General features: G+C 37.5%; 1 pseudogene; it reads right to left on the bottom strand.

Moving 5' to 3' along the window:
- Nucleotides 1-6,836: 6,836 nt before the first annotated feature.
- LOC147616494 (putative linoleate 9S-lipoxygenase 5) overlaps nt 6,837-15,672 on the bottom strand; it is a 33,728-nt pseudogene continuing 24,892 nt past the window's right edge.

The raw sequence follows: 15,672 nt of genomic DNA, 5'->3' as shown, positions 1-15,672 counted from the left end.
GGTATCATTTACTGTCCTGAACATTGTGAGATATCCCTAGCATTTGATTGGAAATAGATGTCAATAGAAAGTTAGAATTTGCAACAAAATGCGAGGAGAGCACTTGACATTTTTCAAATAGATCTGCATCGCGTTTTGTTGCAAAGTCTTGTGTCTCTTTTGGTTTTTACTATTTGCTCATTGTTTTGCTTTCTATGTCCATGGGGATGTCTTTCTTGATGATGAGAAAGGTTTTTGCTTTGGAACAGTTGATCCTCAGGCCCCTCCTTTCAAGAGGAAGCTGGACTTTTCTGCTGCTATACTCAGACCACAGCAATCACCAGGTGATTCATGTGTGCTTATGAAGAGTTTTGTTTGGTGATATCCTATACATTATCTGATTGCATATGTGAGCATATAGAATTCATGTTATATAAATTTTGGTTCAGGCAAAAGCAAGAGACTAGAGCAGAAGGGTGAGTCTTCCCTTTCAAAACAAAGGGAACCAGAAGAGGACAAATCTCCAGATTTGCTCCTATTTGACTTTCTTCACAAGTGCAAGGCTCAGAGGAACTTCCACATATACCACAGTATTTTCAACAGGGAGTTCACTATGAGCTCTCTTTTGGACCATCACAGAGATTTCCTTTCAGACCATTGGGATACCTTCAAACAACTGACAGAGGCAGGAAGGATTGTGGAAGGTGAAAAGGTTTTTGTGCATTTAAATCATATTGTCTCCATTGACAAGCTGAGGTACCATGTGAATAGAAGGTTTGGCAGCCTGCCTGAGGAATATAAATTCAGCTGTAACTTGCACACCAGAAAGTGTAGAGTGCTTGAGGAAAACATGGCATTCCTTATGTACATTGTCTTTCAACAGCAATCTCTAGAAGAGCAAGGATAGGAGACTGAAGAAGAAGATATATCTGTTTCGGAGGTAAAAGAGGATATTCCTATGGCAACAGATATGGCAGAGCAGGAAGAAGATATCAACCTCGAGGATGAGGGGCTGCAAGTGGCTGCTCTTGACCTTGTTCAACTGAGGACTGAAACTCTTAGGGCAACACAGCCAGTTGAAGATTTTGATGTTCAGAGCAGCAACTATGCAGTGCCCATGCTTCCAGGTGTCTTGATTGGTGGTAAAGATTATGTTTTCCTCCATGATATAGAGTGTATGTTCAATTTGAGGGAGGACTATGCCATTTCCCTTATTGCCCAGGCTTCAAGGCTTGACAAGGAGGTTGGCATAGAGGATGACCATTCACTGCTAGCTTTGGAAACAACCTTTGATCCTGCAGAGGCCCTTACTATTTGTTTCAAAGAGGCTGAAAGTTTCCAAGAGCCAGATGAAGTTGCCTTCCAGCTCACCCAGGAAGCTATGAATCTCTCATCACTTCATAAGGAAAAACTTAAAGAAGAGGCTGGACTGGAGGGGAGAGGAATAAATCTTTGGAAAGATGAACTTCTTGTTGCTGATGAAAATGAGAGAGTATGATATTATTACTTCAAATAAAATACTTTATCTTGTGTTTAAATGTTTTGTAGTTATGTATCATTGTCTCACTATAATCTTTTGATACATGGCAGCTACAAATTGAGGATGACACATTCCTGCAGAGATCAAGTGGAAGCAGGCCGGCTGGGTTTGGCAAAATGTCAAGCCTAGCTCATTATATTCATGATCTAGGCAGTGCTAAGATCTTGATTTACCATAGGCAGTTGAGCAACAATGGAGAAGCCATTGTTTACTTCTTTAAATGTTTGTCTAGGGTTTTAGGTGGACATGATCTTCCATGGCAAAAGGAAAAGATCATTTTAATAGAGAGGTTGTCCGCCATAGATATATTTGGGGATTATGTGAATAAGCAGGCCTCTAGGGCCTCTTACTTTTTGTCTTACACTTCTTATGCATTAGCATGTGGTGTTAAGGAGCCCAAATGTCTAGAGGGCTATTGAAAACACAAGCTCATAAGGTTTCGAGAGCCACCCATGATTGCATCAGGCCACACAATCCAAGAAGAAGAACACGTGGAGATAGCTGAAGACAAGGATACCCCTCTCAGACAAGCAACAGAGGCAAGCATTGATAAACAGAAAGTCGACATCAAGCCAATAAGGAAGAAAAAGAGTCCAATCAAGTTCAAAAAGAGAGTTCTGACTCGCAAGCCTTGGGAGTAATAGGATTTAGTCATCAAATATAGCACAAACATTATGTTGAAGTTGAACTGATTTGTACAAAGTCTTTGATCCTCATCAGTTCCTTGTCCGTACGGACGATCAGTACCCTTTTGCATTTGTCCCATCACCGTACGACACTTCAGTACTCTTCCCACACTCAAAAGCTTCTAAAAGTGTTTGACACTCAGTAGTTTATTGGTAAGGATCAACAGTATGTCTAGCATAATTAAGTAGTATTGATTGAATTTTTTGTGTGTTAATATATGGATGTATTGATGCTTGTTAATATAGATCACATGTTTCACAAAAGAAATACTTTTGATGGAGTCTCAAAACATATAGGCATTACACCAAGAGTCACTTGTTCCACAGAATAAAAATCTATTGATTGAGTTTGAAAACATGTGGACATAACACCAATAAGTTACAAACTGCTATTCATGTTTACTTGTCCATTTATGGTTTCTAAATATCTTCGAATCCCTCCACTGTCTATGTCTCTTTGCTGCCATTGAATTGTCCAAAGTTTGTCTTCGTCTTTGCTTTTGGGCTAGAATAAAAGCAATCTTGACTTTGGAGCTAGCAACTTTTCTTTTAGCATGCAGCCTTTGTAGAATGCCTCGATAAAACCATTGGAAGACTTCCTTCAGACTATTTGCCTTTTGACTCCCTCCATAGTGTTGTGTGTGTCTGAAAAATGCATTACGTGCCATGTAGTGAGACTTCTCCATGCCTTGGGTAGACCAAATTGCTGGGCATCCATACTTTTTGACAAAATAGGGAAGGTGGTTGTAGATGATATGCTGTTTTCACAAAGACATAAGAATGCATAGTAAGTTATAAAAGAAAAGAGGATCACACTTAAGTAAAAGAAGAAGACATCACTTTACCATGGAGTGAGTTATATTGCAGGCTGTCCATGCATCTTTCATTGACTTCCCAAAATGTTTTATTGCCTCTTCAAAGTTCTTGTAATCACTCTTTGTCCATGTTACATTGTCACAGAACATGAAGAGTTGATCAAGAGACCTCCACACCTCTGCCTTCACATTTCGTGCTTCCCCATCTGCCTCATGATCTTTCACGGCATTATGGACTTGCTTCCACAATCCATAACTAATCCTTGAAACTGTTCTACCTTGCCTTACTTGCTTACTATTGTGTTTGGGTCGAGACAAGAATCTTCTTGCCTTAACACCACCAATAGAGGGCTTGATTGGTACCTCCTTGCCATTGGTAGACTTTTTAAAATCCTTTGTGATATGAACATCACCTCCATGCAGACCTATATCGGATAACACTTTTTCCAATGCATGAAGAGCATCCTTTCTATTTCTTTCAGGACGGAGTTTCCAAGCAAATCCAATATACAAAAATACCAATTTCTCAATAATTCGACATAGAGCATGCAATGTGCATATGTGAACATTACATAGTGGAATGTCAAGAATGGCCTTGAAGTCAGGGTCAACTTTATCTCTATTAGGTGCTCTCTTCCACCATTTAGAATCCATTACTTGCGCTGATTCTTTGCAGTAAAGACAAGGAGACTTTGAGTTACCTCCTTTACTAACGTTATACATGCACTTAAGTGTTTTAAGATCCCCCGCCATGTGCCACTCTACTTGAAAATCACCTTTTCCTGCAACATGAAGATTCTCTCCTTGCACTTGTCTTTTAATTATTCTTGGTATTTCCGTGTGGTGAAACACCCAATCTAGTGTTTCATGGTCTTCTGTCTTTACCTGTGATTATACAAAACAAAAGTCTTACTATAAAAGATTTGAAAACATTGACTAAAATCAAGTACGAAATAAAAAATGATCATACCTGGAATGAGCCCAACCACTATATGTGTTTCTCCGACTGCACACTAAAATACTTCGAACTCGCTTCATTCAATGATGTATCAAGTGCTCCATTCATCAATGTGATAGTAATCCTTTCCATTTTCTTTTCCTTTACAACCTCACACTCATCCAGTTTGATAACAAATTTCAAAATGCCTTTGCACTCTTCAAATGTTATTCCATAAAACTCGACCATTCTTCTTTGAAGTTGTTGTAGATCTACAAATATATTGTTCCAAGGGTCATACACAGTGGTTCCTTTAGCACCATGAAATATTTCTTCAATATGGATATATGGTCCAATAAACTCATCTATACTTTCATTCAAATGACCTCTTATCTTCCACACTGTTACTAGATTTGGCAGTAAAACTCGTTTAATCCTTTGATCTCTCAAAGTTGACGATATCGCATGGAAAATCGAACTATATCCCTTCCTGCTAACTCCACTAACATCAAGAGCCTCTTGGATTGTAGTACCATCAACTTGATTATTGGATATAAAGTCCTCTACAACATTGCGTTTGATTGTTTTGTATTTTTTTTCTTCAATCAAACCTTTTGCTACACCACAAGAAAGCAATCCTTTCATTTGTTTAACTGGAAGAAGGTTGGGATCCATATTTTCTTTTGCAGGCTCTAATAATTTCCTATAGTAACAATATAGTAACAACACAATATGCCTATATTATTCAACACTTCCAATCCTGTTTTGCATTAATGGACAAAATAGATATAGTCATTTGAGAGCATTTTTGAGTTTAAAAAATAAAAAATTACAAAATAACCTTGCTTCCTGAATTCTTCGCTTGCATCCACCAGTCCCAGCCTTCAAATTTGCAATGTTTTTAATCTTCCTACTTCGTTGTCTGTCTCCAAGCATGGTTCTCTTCCTTCTTGATCTTGTTAACTCTTTTTTACTCTTTGAATGCTCCTCAATTTCATTCTGCAACTGCTGCTCCAATTTTGCACGAATAGCTATCTCTTGAATCCTGGCTCCCTTTTCTTGTAGGTACATTGTTTTATATGTTTCTGCAAATGCAGACTGTGCTGAAATATAACCAAGAAGTCCATTTTGTCCATCGCCCGCAAACCTCAATAGTGTGGTTGGATTGACAAATGGAGGTGTGGAGTTTTGTACTAGACATTTTGGATATATACTTCCATCACACCATAAGTCAATATGTTGGAGCCCTTCTCTTCTCATATTTTCCCGTTGTTGAGCATTTAGCACCGTATCCTTTCGTCTTTTTTGTGCTGGAGTATATTGTTCTTCTAAGTCGATGTGAAGATGATATAATCGCTTCTTCTGAGATTGTAACTCACTAGTATCGGCCATTTTTGTGCTTCTGAGGTTGCAAAGTTGGCTTGTCAATCTCATAGTCTTTTTGTAAAATGAATTGTGGAAGTGTGGCGGTATCCATACAATCATTAAGTTCAGTGATGGATTCTTTATGAGAGGCCTGCACACGTCGTCAAAAGAGATGCGAAATCTTCGAGAAACAAAAAAAATTAAGGAGATATTTAATGCAAAATCGTGTTAGTTAGACAAAAGATTATCTTATTCTTTTCTGAACTGACAGTTCAATGGTCCTTACTGACAGTTCTGAGCCACGTTTCCATATTTTATTATTTTTGAGATCTTTTAGGAGAGAAATAAATCGAAAAATAGTGAATTTCTTACAGGGTCCCAAAATGAGCTCCGTTTTTTCCTAATGGAAATTGCAGCAAAATTTCACTACTATAGGTGTTCTTGAGCAGCGATATTTCGCGCGGGTCAACGACTGAAATTCCTGACATCTCGATAAAATAAACGTTGCTGGAGAATTGCTAGTAAACATTGCTATGCCCTTGACGTGTTGTAGTGTTTATAACAAAAATTATATATTTTTATTAAGTGAATGACCCAAGGATATATAATTGTGAGACAATGTGACCACATAGTCAAACTTTATTTTTAATAGTTAGATTTTTCAAGATCTCTATTGAATGAATGTTTAAAAATCAAAAAAGTAAAGAGGGAGGAATGTTTGTATATTGAAAAGTAGGGGAAGAGAGGGTAACGATTGGGGATATTTGGTTTTAGGCCCTAAAATAAGGTAAAGTCTAGGCAAGTAGAAGGGATGGAAAGTCTATAAATAGGGGTTATCATTGGCCTTGTCCCCTTAAGCCTCTACATTTTTAGCTTTAATCCCTTATAATTAGGAATCCTTAGAGGGTCCTTTTGGAGTCCAAATGCCTCGTGTTGAAACATAGAACAAAAAAAGCATGAAAGCATAAAACAAAAGCAAGCTTGTAGATGGCTTAAGTGAGTCTCATTTAGATAGTGTTTGGGTCTCTTTTAGTACTATTTGGGTAGACAAATGTGGACTCATGGTTGCTAGGGGTAGGGTTGATTGGGAAAACCCTAGGTCCACCTTTTTTGTGTAAATAACCCTTATGAATGGAAGAACACAACATATGTTTTTCGGCTCATTTCAATCCCTCTTGTTCTAGTTCTTAGCTTGTTTAGCATTTCATTAGTATTTCTTAATTTTGATTAGTGTCTGTCATATTTTGACATTATGATAAAATGTAGCCTTGGCACGGGTTGTAAAACGAAAGTTGGATGTAATTATTGGCAGCGACTAATATGTATCAAATATTCTCCAAAAAAAAAGCTAGATGTAATTATTGGCAGCAACTAATATATATTAAATATTCTCCAAAAAATAAATTAGGGTTTTATGCAAGGAAGAAAGAGATAGGTAGGAAACATTACCAAAACAAACACTTTGTATGTTCCAAAACAGCATGGCAATATGATTGATGAAAATTACGAGAACAGAATTGTAAGAGGCAATGCCAAACGTTACTAAAATAAAGATTTTTTCTAATGGCAAAGGATCGCATTAAACCTCTAAACTTTGATTTTAAGAAGGGTAATACCTATTTTTGGGGAAGGCTTACGAAGGCAAGAAAATTTGTCACTATTTGGCTGATTTTGCATGTGCACAGTTCTTGCTTTGATGGTTATATCGTTAGAAAACAATTATTGGGTACATTACACTAATCAAATTGAGGTACTGTTTGGAATGCCACGGCCTGTCATTCCTTCTGAAGAGAAGGGAGCTAACAGAGTGTAAGGGATGTGAACTGCACCACGTCGGTTTTGCAGGGAAGGATCCGAATTGCGAGAGGAGATGTTTGCCTCCACTTGAGCAAGGCGAGAGGCAAACTTCTCAAAGGCCTCCAGGACTCTATGGTTGGAGGTCCAGAAGGGCGAGTCTGTGCGCTGGCCAAGGTACTCTTCATCAGAGGCATGGGTTGACAAGATCTCCAAGACCGCCATAACTGTGATGGCTTGCGACTGAGAAGAGACAGCCTGCAAGTAGAAAGACGTGGGGTTCGAGCGAAGGAGATTTGAGTCCTCGCTATGATGGTCTGCTTCCTCTGGTATGAGCTTCCTGCCCATTGTTGGCTTGTTGGGCATGAAGCCTGCATATGCATACTGCCCAAAATTCACCCCTGCGTGGTGTGCTGATGCCAACCATATTATCGTTGTCACCACCTCTTCTAGCTCATCTACCCCTTTCAAATCCACCCACCCTTCCTCTTTGTCCCCGTGCCCTACTTCCTTCACCTCCCTCCACCACCTCTGTAGCTCCTCATCCCCCTCCATTGTGGCCCCATCTTTGTAGAAAATCTCTATGTAATCCTTCACCCACTCCTTTATCGCCCACCATATCTCAAGACCATCCACTGCATATGGATAGTCTTCTATCAGTAGCCTGAGTCCATATTTTGCTGTTGAATCCATCACTGCCATTCCCCTACATAAAGGTGGAAAATTGTTACGAGCGACAATCTAGTACATAAAAATAAAAAGATAGCTACATCCATGGCACTTGATAAACATAAAAGAACTCATCAACATCATTACCATTCTTATACTTGTCCTGTATTATTATCATCATGTCTCATTTGCATGCATTTGATGTGAGATGGTAAATATTTGCATTGGCATCAGTAAAGTGTGTGTATGCATGCCGATGTATAACATTATAGTAGCCAAGATCTGCATCCATGTCACTTTTCCATTGATGGCACATGTGAAGAACTCATCACTATGTATCGTCCTGATCATCTTAAGCATCATGTCTCTTTTACATGTATAACATGAAGATTAATGGTGGCATGACATTATGCGATCACAAGATGCATTTTTTCATATTTTCCTAATGTGCATGCATGTTATTGTTGTAAACACTGTAAAAGCCATGCATGCAACACACACAAGCCAAGACCATCACATCCTACACTAATTACCTTTTGATCAAATCATCCGGTAAACTTTGCTTGTCAAAACGCCAACTTTTATAGGCTATAGAGCTCAATTCCATTGAATATCGACCCGAGAAAAATGTTGTCTCAATCACCCCATCAGCGTTGATCAGTTCCTTCCTTGCAATGGCATTTATGTTCATTGTGTTCTTGAAATGTGGCTCCAATAAAACATGAAGGGGATGCATAGCACTTAAGCATCTATGAGTGGCAATGATGAAAGGCTCTATGGAAGCATGGGTTTGAAGCCTGCAAGATGTAACAAAATTAATACGAGTATGGTAACTATTGATATGGTTAAGGGTACAAATAGATCTAATTGATACAGTAAACACATGAGTGGAGTAAAGGAGAAATTATTACCAATGGCTAATTAGTTGATAGTAACCTGCATCATTGATAGATACATGGGTCTTGGCAAGCTGCCACATCAAGTCTTTTTCATTTGAATTTGTGGATGGTGTAAAAACTCTGTTCATTTGAAAGCCCTCCTTGATTGAGCTAGGAGGTAGGCTTAGTTCTATGGCAACCAATTTGAGTGTCCCTTGTTTTGTCAAGAATAGAATAGTCCTAGATGCATAAGCCTTTCCATCTAGTGCATTGATCTTCTCTAAGTAAGGCAAGAAGACATCATGGTAGTCCAACTTGTAGAGCCTGTTTTGTTTGATGGCCTGTTCATTGATGGATCAAATAATGTAATTGCTTTATTATACTAAAATTACAAGGTAACTAAAAAAATAAATGAACGAGGAATTCTTTTTCAAAATTAGTTGAAGAAACATTTTTCACAAACCAATTTTCTCTTTGAGGCACATTAGAGCCAAGGGATTTTTAAAAAAAGACAAATGAATGAAGATGTAAATAAAATAAAATAAAATGTGAGAACCTCTTGGACGGTGAGACCCTCTAAATTTCTCTCTAAATGAAGTGTTGTAATAGAGGAAGTTCTTGGTCCATAAATGTTAGGATCGAGCTTGCTCACAACTGGAAATTCCTGCAATACAAATTAAATAACTATTGCATTAATTCACTTAATTAAACCTTGATCTCTACTTCTTTATCAAAAAAATTACCGTAATTCTCTCAATAAACATTGGATTTAAGCCAGCCAGCATTTCTCGTGCTAATTCATCATCTCCCGACCATGCAATATCATTTTCTATTTCAAAATTGCACATAATATAATTTACATTAGTAGCTAGAGACAACATTTTAAAATAAAAACAACATGCGATAATTAATTAAGAAGAGACAGGCTTCCAATATGTTTATTCACACCCTTTTCTAAAACATTTGGAAAGACAAAAAAAGCGCAAGTTGATTAAACTGGAAACCCATGCATAAGAATGGTGCTTAAATTGTGAACTTGATATATAGTGACATAACATCAAAGTAACGATATTTTTTTTATTGAAGATGAACCTTTGACCACCCTAAACTAACTAACATGGTGGAACACATAGTTAACCTTTGAGAAAAAGCCAAAGTAAAAGTTTTAACATGTCATAATTTAATTCAAAACCTCTACATTTAAAAAATTTATAAACACTTCCCTTTGTCCTAGTAGTATTTTGTATCGTCACACACACACACACACACACACACACAAACACAAACACAAACACAAACACAAAAAAAGTAAAAAACATTAATTTGTTGTCCAACCTTTAAAATACAATGGTATACACAACAAAGTAACATCTTCTGTCAAGATTTCTATGATTTCATAGGAGGGGACATTTGAACACGTACACAACAAATTAGTAACATCTTCTATCAATATTTTTTGATTTCAAGAGACCTCTGATGGCCCTTCAACAACCAACATGCACTTTGAGTACCCAAAATTGCCATGGCAAATACTGATACAATGCATATACATACTTTCGTAAAAGAAGCCAAATGCCACGCAAGACAAATTGCTATTATGCAATGACTAAGGAAGGATGGTAGTAAAGGTAGAAAGTGCACAATGCTAGCTGCTAAATTACAAATGAAGCAAATACTATAGAAAGAGAATAATTTATAGGGAAATAATAAAAGAAGAGGTGAGGATCATCAGGGAATAGTAGGGAAAATTTCGGAACTTGTAGCTTTTAAAAGATCTATTCATTAAAGAGTTATGCTTCTCTGTGTAAAAAGCATTTTGTATTCGAATATGTTATAATATAATCCCTCGTGTCTTTTTTCTTTTTTTTTAAGAAAGAGACTATTTATGATTTGGCAGATTATGAGAGAGGAAAATGCTAGCTACTACCTACTAATTATGAGAGAGAAAGTTGGCTAATTCTTACCTTGGATGATTTGAGGTTTAGGAAACTTGATGATGTGGGGGTCTCCAGATTCTGTGTCGGTGAGCTCTCGGATGATTTCCAATGGATGTTTAAACTCAGCTAGCTTCTCTTCATCGGTGAGGGGGGAGACGTCATCAATAGGGAGCTCTAGACCATTGGAGTAGAGGTCTGGATGCCATTGAAGTCCTGGCTCCCTTCGAAGAGCCTCTCTATTGTGGGCAATACCTCATGCGCAAACGACTTTATCGACGACCCCAAGAAATCTGACTTCTTTATGTGCCCAAATCTCTCATCTCTTGGCACATACACCAACTCCACTAGCTCCGTTGGCCTCTCCGATCTCGGATCTGCATCATGGCATGACCATCCATCATCATGCAAAGTCAACTTTTATCCTTTATAATCATCGTCATCATGCTAATCGCGATGGCATGCGATAATATGTTCTCCATCATCAATCGCCTTGTTAATCAACCGCTTATCATATAACTACATGCCTGATTAAGTGGTGATTTTCATTGCAATTCTCGGGATTCCCCCCTATATTTCATTGCAGTGTTAATGCGTGAAGTAGACAACCTGGGTAGAAGAACATCGTATGATCGTCTTGAGGATTACATTAATTATAGATAATACTGCTATTTCTACTAAGAAGACAACATGCACTCATTAGCAGCAGCTTGTTTTGCATAATATATTGTTGATTAAACTTGAAAGTAATGAAAGCAAGGCAATGGATGGTTATAAGCGTAGCGAATTGCCTGTCTTGGTTTGGCAGGCATGCCTTTGCTCATGACCAAAAAGAAGAAGAAGAAAACGAAGCACATCAGATCATTCATTCGTCGAATACATACTGTATAATTTCGTCGATGTCCAAATTATGAAAACCACTTAAACAGGACGACGTAAAAATAACCTATAATTGTTGCAAAATAAAGCACAGATTATAGCGGCCATGCATTAATATCGGCGCTGACCTCATTGGTGAAGAAGATCCGAGGGCCGTCGTAATAGCGGCCGTTGTAAACCCAGGAGTTGCATTGGAACCAGTTGGGGTGGTGGTTAGGACGGCGCCCGGGACGCCGAAGTCCCTGCCCACCTTGAAGCTCACCCTGTAAAATTCCCCTTCATCAGCCGCCACGCTGTTGGGCTTCGACACCCACCCCTCCAGTGTTCCTACGTCACTCCTCTTCCCCAGCCCAGTCTCTGCATATTCGCCCACACCACGCGCGAGAACAGTTATAGTGTCAATATATATTAACAATATCTTCACGCATCCTCTTCTATATTAATCACAATATCTCCATCAAAGCATGTCGACAACCCATAATTACACTATATATAAATCCCCTCTTGATAATTACTCACAAGCTAATTATTGCTCCTCATCAGTGATTACCTTCATCAATTTCCACACTGACAAGCTGCAACTCCACATTCTCGCCTGCTACATCTGCGACGTCGTCACCCACGCGTGCAATTTGGTCGTTGAGATCAAACACATTCTTCCTTTGCAAGAAAACAGTGGCCTTTACCTCCACCTTACCATCCTCGTCATTACCACCAATAAAATCACTGAAAAGCTTTCTTAAGCTCTTTCCGATGATATTCACACGAGGCCGTTTCGATCTTGCAGATGCAGGTGGTGGGCAGCTAGAAATCGAAGATGAATGTGGAGACCCCTCGTTCGTTTTAATTATATTCCTAATTGAGCTAAGCTTAGAGGTGTGCTGATTAATAGGAATTCTTGTTGATTCAACAGAATTAGGTCTATGAGATGGAGCGAAATGTACACTAGAGTGCATCATTGTGAAAAACTGTCTATCAACTCTCTTCCACCTTCTCTAAAGCCCACGCGCAAACACAAAGTACACCTGATCTGTCTCTCTCTCTCTCTCGACTCTCTCACTCAGACACACACACACACACTCTCTCTCTCACACACAGAGTCTCTAAAACCTCTCTCCCAGCTCCTTCTCTACACACAAAGTACACCTGATCTCTCTCTCTCACACAGAGTCTCTAAAACCTTTCAACTCTATCTCTTTCTCTCTCACACACACACACACACACACACTCACTCTCTCTCTCTCTCTCTCTAAAACCTCTCAAAGCACACACACTCTTTCATCAGGCTCTATTCTTAGCTTTCAGCTGTTCCTCTCTTCCGACGTTGTTAGAACTTAGCCTATTTTTGAATGAATAAATATAATAGACGCCAAACGAACCAATTTAATATTGATCCAATGGATAAACACCAGCCGTGACCCCTTGAAAAGACAGCGATGAACGCGTCCAAAATTAGTACGAATATCGCGTGAGAGTAGGCCGGCGTGAAGTGGGAAATTGTCAAACTAAGGTTGGAAAAACGTGCTTGTGTTAAGTGAAACGTGATTAGTAACGAATTAGACTAATTAACCACAGCTCCATGAAAGCATGACATACTTATGATGTACTTTTAAACTTCGTGAAAAATTAAAATTAGATAAAATCCATCCGTGTGTGTTAATCAAGATTGTATTCTACGTACAGAAATCAAGATTATATTTTAAGTTGATTGAGATAAGTGCAGTTGCTCATAAATGCTATCTCGTGCGCATTGCGACATGATCCTCACGGGACCTGCATGGATTTTTCACTTGAGCCTACACGTGAACTTAATATCGTCACGCAATATTTGTCATCCAGACAGACGACACCTTCAATTGACACAAATTAAAATAATTGGTCACTCGACTTAGATTCAAAAAGGTGGGCAAAAATTAAAATCGCTTAATGTGCTCTGGAAAAGCTTGAATTAAGATTTGAGTAGTTAATTATATTTCAAGGCTTGAGTAACTACTAACTTTTGTTTTATGTGCTCGTGCATTCGATTGAATCAAGGCATCTCTCTACCTTGCAAGAAGGGTTGTACGATGATTGAATCAAGGCATCTCTACCTTGCAAGAAGGGTTTAATATATATTGCAGTCCACTACGCTTGAATACCGTGGCTTTTAAAATATTATCGAGTTTCATGTTGTCTTTTAAAATACTGTCGTGTTTCATGGGATGAAACACCATTTTTTTGAGCAACTTTTCCATGAATGGTGACCCTAAGATTAGGAAAAAAACACATTTGGAATTTTGGCTTAGCTTGACTTGACTTGAAGGCAGTGATTGAAATTTTAAAAGCATTTTCCTTAAAAGTGGAAAACTTTTATCTAAAAATTATGAAATTATTTATAAAGGAAAATTTTGAAATCTGAAGGTTTTTGTTCTATAACTTAGGTATTTTTCAAAATATGCAAGTGGAAACTACACTAAACCTGGGTTTTTTTCGAACATTGTTTCACACACTTAGAAGCGTAGACTCTAGAAAGAAAAACGTCCTAGTTTCATAAATAAACTTTTTCTCTAACTAGTGAAAAAAAGGACGACCTTCAAGGCCAACCAATTTTTATTGAAGAAATGCATAGATTTTTTTGTTTTATGACTAAAAATTCAAAAAATTTGAATCTTTTAATTCAAGGTTAGGTAAAATTATAACTAATTTCTCTCAATTTGATCCGTGAAAATTACACGAAAGGATGATTTTTTTCTGACACAGAAACCTCCCATGGTTAGGAGTTTTTCTTATTTTGATGTGTTGAGAAAAATGTTTTCTTCTCTAACATTCAAAGTTTCGACTCTTTCCACACTTCTTATGCCTTTTAATTTGAGCTTTTCTCCTTGAATATGAGATGGATGGATGGAGCCCATTGATCTTTTTAAAGGTTCTCACATGATGTATATGAGTTGGACTTTTTTCATGAAAAAATTTTCAATGATAAACTTACTTTACATTAAAAAAATTATTCTATAATAGATTTAGCATGATGGGAGTATGTAAGATCAGGTGGACCAATCACCCCAGAATTTTAAAATTTCTTGCCGAATTTTTAGACTTTTGAGCCGCTTTATTCCTAGAAGTAGAATTACAGCACCATTATCAGTGATGAATCGTGTATATCATAGCATGTCTCCATCGCAATATCGCCTTTTTATGCGTACGCGATTGAGGCAATGACTTTTGGAGCCGAGACGCTCTATGTATGTATCAAAAACTTTTGACAAAAAATGATGTTTTGCAAAAGATTCCAAATTGTTTTCGTGGTTGTGAATATTGGTTAATAAAATTATCAAAGTGAATCTTGTTTTTAAGAATTATGATGGAATATTTAATTGTTTAAGAAATAAATCTCAAAAATTAAATAGTCCGCAATCTTCATAACATTACTTATAGCGTGAATATTAAGGTGCTTATAGAAATGAACAATAGTTGTTAAGACATTTTATATTTGAAAAGGACTAGCAACAATTACATTTTCTAATTTTTAACATGAAAGTTTATTTGATAATAATAATTTTTATAGTGCTACTAAGCAGTCCATCTTATCAGCTCGCCATACAGGTACCCACATATCATTGGCACCATGGCCATCCAAGTGAACTACAAAATCCCACCCGTCGTATTCCTTTTACAAGACCACCCATCACAAGCCTACGATGGCAATCACTCACCCCAAGTTAAGTAAAAAATGAAGAGCACAATCACTCTCCCCAAGTTAAGTAAAAAAGTGATATCCATTTTCTTTCCTATATAAAATCATAACTAATTAGATACTCTAATTTGGTTTTAAACTAACTACTTTTCGGTAACTTCCTTCAGGTAGTATAAGAGAGGGGGGAGTCACTTATACATCTATAATAGAGCACCTTAGTACACAGGTTTTATTTAAATACCATATACATGTCAGAGGGGATTAAACAAATAGCTATTTAATGTAATACATTTATGTAAAATTAGCAATTCAAAATCTATACACGTATACTTATAAGTAGAGGTGAACAACTATGTTTAAAATCGTAGAATTTAAAAACTAGGGATATTTGCATGTAGGTGCTATATGGATTTTTATAGAGACTCTGGAAGAGACCCACCCAATGCTGACACTTCTACCCACAATTTGTACTTAGAAAAACTTATTTGCAAATAGGCTCTAGACATTGTAGGTAACAACATTG

The sequence above is a fragment of the Cibotium barometz genome, chromosome 38 (genome assembly GCF_041138505.1).
Source record: "Cibotium barometz isolate CiBa-2024 chromosome 38, ASM4113850v1, whole genome shotgun sequence".
Lineage (NCBI taxonomy): Eukaryota > Viridiplantae > Streptophyta > Polypodiopsida > Cyatheales > Cibotiaceae > Cibotium > Cibotium barometz.
Note: the sequence above shows the minus strand (reverse complement) of the source record. Positions and strands in the feature narration are given on the sequence as shown.